Source organism: Vipera ursinii (assembly GCF_947247035.1).
Source record: "Vipera ursinii genome assembly, chromosome: 2".
Taxonomy (NCBI): Eukaryota; Metazoa; Chordata; class Lepidosauria; order Squamata; family Viperidae; genus Vipera; species Vipera ursinii.
Window position 1 is genome coordinate 119,511,108 of NC_139513.1, and position 8,144 is coordinate 119,519,251.

Sequence of the window (8,144 nt, forward strand, 5' to 3'; positions counted from 1 at the left end):
TACACACCCAAGGAGATGAGAAGCATCAGCAATACATCCAGAAAGATAATGTCAAGATTGTACAAGACTCTTACCTCTAGTTAATTTTAAGATAAGATAATGTTTATTGTCATTTTTTTTACTGTGGGCACAATGGCACACATCAAAAATGAAATTTAGTTGCCCGCTCTCAAAGTGAAACACATGACACACACCTAAAACATACTATAAACAACATATGTATAGACCCACACCCCTACATATACATAACAATAAATATTAAATGCTGTCCATCTTGAAGGAGGAAGCCTGAGAGTTCACAAAGTTAATGCAGTATGGAATGAAACTATGGTTGAATCTGGGTGTTCTGCTACGAATACCATGAAGTCTCCTCCCTGAATGTAACAAGGAAAACAGGTTGTGAAGAAGATGAGTAGTGTCCCAGATAATCTTACGGACCCTGTTCAAACAACGCTTCTGTGCTATGTCCTGGATGGGAGGGAGGGAACTGCCAAAGATCTTTTCAGCCATCCTCACACTCTCTGCACCGCCTTCCTGTCTGAAGCAGTGATGCTTCCAAACCAGACAATGATGCTGTATGACAGGATGCTCTCGATCGTCCCCCTGTAGAAAGTGGTCAGAACGGGAAGGAAGATGATAATTGATCCATAATTAATTCAGTTTTGGGGGTTCACATAATAATTAAATAATTCCATAACTTGCATTCATACAAGCTAGGCTGAAATGTAGTGCAACTACAGACACTGAATTTGCGTAACATTAAATGTGCACTTATGAGACACAAACTAGGCAACTACCGTATGTATTAACCTAGTTAATTGTGCAAACCTAGACAATTTTTGGAATCTGGCATCAGTTGTATTTTGAAAAGCGATGGCTTTGGTAGCAGTGTTTTCACTGCTGGGACCTTTTGCAAAACTTGTATGGCTAAAAGAAACACCTTCTCAATGCAAAGTAAAGAAACTTGCAGTTTACTTGGGGTATTTAGAGCCAAGTTTAGACGATTCCACAAGTTTTATTTACATACACACGCAACACGAACATGTCTCCTCCCTACCAATAATCTCAGAGGGATTTTTATTGGTGTAGGTAGGGTTGCCTTTGTTCTTCCCTCATAGCATTTTGCCCAACCCTTTACAATAAAACAAGTCAATAAAGATCTACAGCTGTCAACCTCTCCTGCTTAAGAGGGAAAGGCACTTGATGCAGAACGAAGGTGAGTTTTGTCTTTCCCTTTCTTTCTACCCTGCCTGCTTCTGTTACTAAGAGCGCAGACTTTAAGCAGGGAGATTGTCCCTAACGGGCGGATGCAGTGAAAAGAGAGCAGAGCTTATGGGCACAGGCTGCTTGGGTGAGGCAGCTAGAGAAGGGCGGGATGCGTTTCAGTTTGACGAGCAAAGAGAAGATTACTTAACCCAGATGGTCAGATTAAATCAGCATGTGCCCTAGGTTTCCACAGAAATGCTAGTGCTTGGGGGCGGGGGTGGGGACAGCATGATGCCAGCCTCTCTAGGCAAATGAGTTTATATACGTTTTAGTCCTCTTCAGAAGTATCTCAAAATGTACTTTTAAAAGCAGGTTGCTTCAGTGTATCAAATGATAGAACGTTATAGACACATTTCTAAACATATTTCTTGTCAAATAAGACATGATATTAATATTTCCTTATGACAGATTGATTATGACCGTTTAATGGTTTTGTTTTGTTTTTTTTAGAAAATTGTTCCTGGACATCCCTTTATTTCCTGTGGCTTGAATAGGGGACAAAGGCTTTTAACATACATTGTGCGATAAAATCAGTGCACTCGTACATCGTATTGTGGCGTAGTTCACAGAATATGCTAAGCCATAAACGGACAAACTACATTTGGCTAAGTTGGTCATTTATATACATGCAGCCTGTAAACTGAATGTTTACAGTTAATAATTGGTCTCTTTCTTGCTATCTTTCATTTCTCTTTGATATTATTGCTGTGTCAAATTCACCTCAACCAAGGCTATGTCTGTATTACTATAAATTAATAAGTAGTATTAATATTATAAATGCTGTGAATACAAAACTATTATATTTAATGCTAACACAGGATAAATTTTCCTTTATAGACTGTGGTCCATGAAAGTTTACAGATTAATCCAATCCAGACCTGGTTTATATAATGCATTAAACCTTAATGTACCTAGTTTGTTTTCTGTTCTTGACCTTGAAGTCAGTGAAATAATCAAATTATTGGTACTTAGTCTTCATATAAAAGTCCATATCTGAGAATGACTGGTTGCAATCAGTATTATTTTCCCTTTATAGCAGAGAGGGAAATTAATTGACAGAACTGAATATTCTTCCATGCTATAGGATGTATCTTACTTTTGATTATACTCTTGCATGGGTATGATACCGTATATCCCAAGCTTATGATCATCTTGGATACCAGCTTAATTTTCTATTAGGAAGTTCTACATTTTTATTTGGTTCATGATTAGATTAGATTTCACCAAAAGTGATTTTTATTGTGGTGTGAACTACAAATTATAAGCCTCTTTCTGCCATGTTAAAAGTACAGAACCCCTCTCTGGAAAAATACTGATAACCAGAGAGCAGTCCTTCCCCCCCCCCCAACAGCCACTGGCAGCTATTTTTCCTGTGAATAATGGAGCTTCCACAGTTACAAATTCTCAATCTGTGAAAACATAAAACTTCTTGGGACTTGCTGTTTTTGGATTTTGAAAATACTAATTCTAATAAAAAAGTTTGCTAACCACCAAGAAAAAAAAACCTTGTGGGTATTTTAAAATGGATGAATTTACCTGAAATTGTTTACTTTGACTGATAGTGGCTTTCCAGAGGGTTATTTCCCCCCCCCGAAATGGAAAATACCAGAAATTTGGGTAGAGAGTTATCTAAGTGCAGTGGAATCAAAGGTTTCACAATTAAACATATGGATTTTCCCCTGTTGTTCTTTAAATAAGACTTCTGTAATACATTTTTGATAACCCTTTGTTTCAACATTTTCATCTGGAAAAATCTTGACTGAATTTTGAGTAAGAATTGAATTACTGAATTCATGTGACCCTGACTTGAACGCTAGTGTTTTATTTCAGCAGAGCTACCATATTTGCACTTTACATTTTGGTATATCTTTGTTGCCATCTAGCTCCCACCTGGATTTTTACCACCAAGATATTAGCTCTAATTTTAGCTCTAATTTTAGCTAAATTAGCTCTAATTTTAGATATACCAGTCCTCAAAGCAGGACCAGACAGAACCAAGAAAAGCCTGAAATTGTTGAGACAAAAAAAAAAGAAAATTAGAAATAGGCATGTTTGTTGGAATTATGGATTTGGAGCTGATCATATTGTTATTTATTGTTGCAGATCTTTAAAAATTATTTTCATGTGCTGTAGGTCACCCAGAGTCACTATGGAGAGGTAGGTGGCCATACGAATTGAATGAATGAATGAATAAATAAATACTGTACATTCTGAATCAGTAGGCAACTATACATTAGATTTGATTAGCAAATCACATCCCAGTTTTGGTTACTGGTTATCATCAGGTATTTGGGATGCACGCTGTGGGTATTTACAAGTGAATGTGTGTGTGGGGGGGTTGCCCATTGATCACAGGGTTGCCAATTGGGACATAATCTCTAAATGGAGAAGTCAGTGTGGCATCCCTCAGGCTGAGGGGTATAGTCCTAGACAGCTGCCCGTTTGCTTTCATAAAATGGGAAAGCTTCCTCTTTGAAAACCAGAAAAGACCTGATCAGCCTCTGCCCGGGAAATGTATTTTGATATAAACAGTACGGGGCCAATAAAATTAAGCATCCTTCTGGCAACAGGACAAGCTGTTATTTGCTTGGTTTTGGTCACATGAATGTAGCTGCCGGTGCTTGCTTTTTTTTGCAAACTCATACTTTGAATTTGGAGGTCTAATCTCCAATTTCTCCCAAAAACATTAAAGCACTCAACGATTTGGAAAATGCGCCAGGCAGCTACCTTAAATTAACGTTTTAAGTTTCTTTTTCTTTCTCTTTATTTCCCCCCCCCCTCTTTTGCTAGGATTCAAGAGGAGACCAAATGACGGACAACTGATTTGCATTAGTTCATTTCTTGGCTTCTAGCAGTAACCGAAACTGCACAGGATCGTAATTGGTGGGCTGCTGGCAAAATCCGAGGGCAAACTTCCTGACAAGAAAGATGACTAGCTGTCTGTTTTATAATAATCAACTGATAACAAAATAAGCAACTGATGTATGTTTCCGCCTTCCACAGAATGGGATTATATGATCTTTAGCGAGCCGCCAACCAGTCCTACCAGTCCTGCAGGCAAACGGGCAGCGCTTAGTTTAATGTGTCAGAGAAGCGGTTGCTGCTTGCAAAAATGCTTGGATAGATCCCTGTAATTTTTTTTTAGGTAAGTATCAACTAACTTGGTAATTGGAGAGGATTATTTTTGTGGGTTACTTTTGTAATTACTCAACTTATTTGGATATTTCTAGAGAGATGGATGAATGCCTGGAAAGAGGGGAGAAAAACTTTCTCCTATTACGTGAGCTAATAACGGTCAGAGTTGTAGAATCAAGTTCCGAATAGAATAGAGCTGGAAGGGACCTCGGAGGTCTTCTATTCCAGCCCCCTGCTCAAGCAGGAGACCCTGGCCTATATCATTTCAGATAAGTGGCTGTCCGGTCTAGGTGATGCATTAGTTAGAATCCTCTTTCACATATACCTTGCATGTATCACCTGAGGGAAAAGAGAATCAGGCAGCTTATCATGGGTAACAAATCACTTTCACATAGTAGCAACTGCAGCGGTAACAAGTTAAACCTGTTGACTGATCTGGTCTGGGAAAATGTGCATTCCTAGAGTATTTGTCTTGGGTGGGGGGGTCTCTCTAGAACAACTACAGAATGGTCAGTTTCAGAAGGTGGGCAGGGAATGAACAGAGCAACCCTTTTCCCCTGGCTTTCCAGAAGTCAGAGTACAAACCAATCTTCTGCAGTCACATGCAGTTTAGCAGCTGTACGGCTTCTCTGGCTCTCATGGAGATGGAAGATCTTGAGCACAATGGTAACTGAAAGCTAGTCTACTGTGTCGGGGCAAAAGCCTGAGGTTTGGAAGATGTATGGTCTTCAAGAATTGGAGGAAGAGTCTCTGGATCCTTAAGGATTATGTGCAAGAACAAGCTAAAGGGAAGCCAAATATTCTGTTATATATGGAAAGAGTTCTACTGTTGTTGTCAAGTTTCCGACGTATGGGTATTGAATGTTATTGCTTGACAGTTGTTCTATAATGATGATGATGATGATGATGATGATGATGATGATGATGATGATGATGATGATATGTCAGAAGGGATCTTGGAGGTCTTCTAGTCCAAACCCCTGCTCAGGCAGGAAAACCCATACCATTTCAGACAAATGGTTTTCCAGTTTCCTGTGAACGTTGGTGCATTCACAGCTTCTGGAGGCAGGTTGTTCCACTGATTAATTGTTCTAACTGTCAGGAAATTTCTCCTTAGTTCTAGGTTGCTTCTCTCTTTGGTTAGTTTCCATCCGTTGCTTCTGCAGGATTGGTAGCAACTAAAATACAATTGCCATCTGTTTTGTTTCAACATGGTTGCTTACGCTACATAATGGCTGCAATTTGGTTTTTACAGACTATTCAACCAAGAAAGGAGGGTAGTACTAAGCAATATCTTATAGGCCTGGCTTGTGTGTGTGCACGCGCTCGTACATACACACACACACACACACACACACACACACACACACATTTTTAAATTGATCTTGACTCTTGGTGACTACATGGAGAAGTCCCTGCAGCTTTCTTCACAACATTTGCAGAAGTGGTTTGCCCTCCCTTCCTTCCTGGGGTTGAGAGAGAGTGACTGGCCCAAGGTTACCCTGCTGGCTTTGTGCCCAAGACGGGACTAGAACTCACAGTCTCTTACCATAGTTTCTACTCAGTGTCAGTAACTGCTATACCAGTCTGGCTCTGTACAGGTTAGATAATGTCTAAAGAAATAATTACACATCTTCACATTCCGGGGCTTTTGAGAGAAGATTCGGGGGAGATTTGCCTATCACTCTTCCTATTTTCTCATCTGCAAGAGAGGTCTGTCCATATGATGTTTTGGGAAGCTATCACTCTGATTTTCTGTTCTGTATTCCTGCAAATGGGCAGGATGAATAATAGCGCTGTATTGTGAAAGCATGGAGATTCTAAGTAGGCAAGGAATTAATTAGCCCAGCCTTCTGTCTCAATCATACTCAATCCTAGTATTAGGTTTTTTCTCTCTTTTTTTTTTGGGGGGGGGGGAGAGCATAATTTAAACTGTTTTAAATCTGCCTAGAAATCATGCATTGTGATTTTTTTAGCAGTATAAGTTTGGAAACTGCCAATGGATTAATTACATATTTCCAATCCCATTTTTTACTCCTGTATTTATCTTTGGCAAGCCTTGTTCTAAGTGAATTGGGCCAGGTGCAATCTATCAAATAACAGACAAAATAGTTTTCCCAAGGCTCAAAAAAACAAAGGTAGAACATTATATATTTTTTTCTAGACTTCTTTTTGATCCAATGTTCCAAGCTGAATAATGCTGTTTTATTCCAGCTAAAATTTAGCATAGAAATAGTTTTTCTCCAGTTTTCTCAGACCAAACCTCCTAATTGGTCCTCTTTACACCAAATTAAGTGTTCAGATAGGATCAGTCCTTCCCCCAATCTTTGAAGGAGACCAGTTGGCTCCTGGATCTTCATAAAAGAAGAAATTGAAATTGGCTTAAAGAAGAAAGCCATTCCAATAAATGTATTTTAATTTAAATACAAATATGCATCAGATCCACGAGTCTGAAACAGGGCAAAAACTGAGTTATAGGTGACAAATACGGTGTGGAGAAAAATTCAGGCTTACTTATCTTCCTCTTCATTGACACTTTAGCATTTTCATACACTTTAATATTATAGTATATTTTATATCATTTTATTGTAGCATTGTTTTTTTGTGCTGTTAAATTATGTTACCATAACTTAGTAGAATAGTCTCCCTGAACTATATGATTAGCAGCTGTTAGCTTGGTTTAAAGATGGTAGAGGACAGGAAGGCCTGGAGGAACGTCGTCCATAGGGTCGCAATGGGTCGGACACGACTTCGCACCTAACAACAACAGCTTGGTTTACTGTTATTATTAGTCAGTGATCTGCAAACTGAACTTTCCATACACACACAACAAACAAACGGGCTATGATGTAAATAAGCTTGGGAGACAGAAGAGCAGCAACCTGAGTAATGGTCTGACAAAGTAGTTTCTCAGCCCACAGAAGGAATGGGGGGATGGAAAAAGCATCTCAAGGGACCTTCCTCAATTCTCTGAAAAATAAAGGTAAGGGAGGAGAGAAACACTTTCAAACTTGCATGATTCTGTTCCTGTGGCCTTGCAATAAAGGTATTGTTTGTATTTCTATTTTAGTTTTCTGTTTAGACTACCTTGAAGGGTGGGCATCCAGACCCAGAAATTAGAACAGCTGGCTAGCTATTGTAAATATGTTTATTGGATACATATGTTAAACACTGTTTTATTCTTCATTTTTTTGTTTCTTCTTCTCAAAGTCATACTTCCTTCAAATGGAAAGAATTTTAAGCCAAGTTTCCAGCTCTTGAAAGTAGCGGTTTCACCTGAGCCTCTATATTTACAATGAACGACCACCATAAAGGTGGCTAATAATATATAAATCAACCCAATTCATTTCAAAATTAGACATACCCTGAAATTATACACTGTTTGGTTTTATAGTAATGAGTAATATGGCTTTCAGGAGATGGGATATACTGTAGCTCCCTTTGAAGATGTAGTGAAGCAGTGAAAAACGTTTTGATTTCTTATAAATGGCTTTTCTTCAACAACTGCTGTTTATTGTGAAATGAGGTGATTTTGGTTTTTACACTGCAAAGTTTTTCCTTGAGTATCATTGACATTTGCGTAATTATCACATTTAACTCACCGCCCCCACACCAGCCCTCTAGCTTTGGGCTATAAAGAAGTGAATCATTTTGAAAAATTTCCCATGACTGAGAATATACAAAGCCAAATTCTTCTATTTCTAGGTAACTATTTTTAGAAAAATCTTAAGAAAATTCAGATC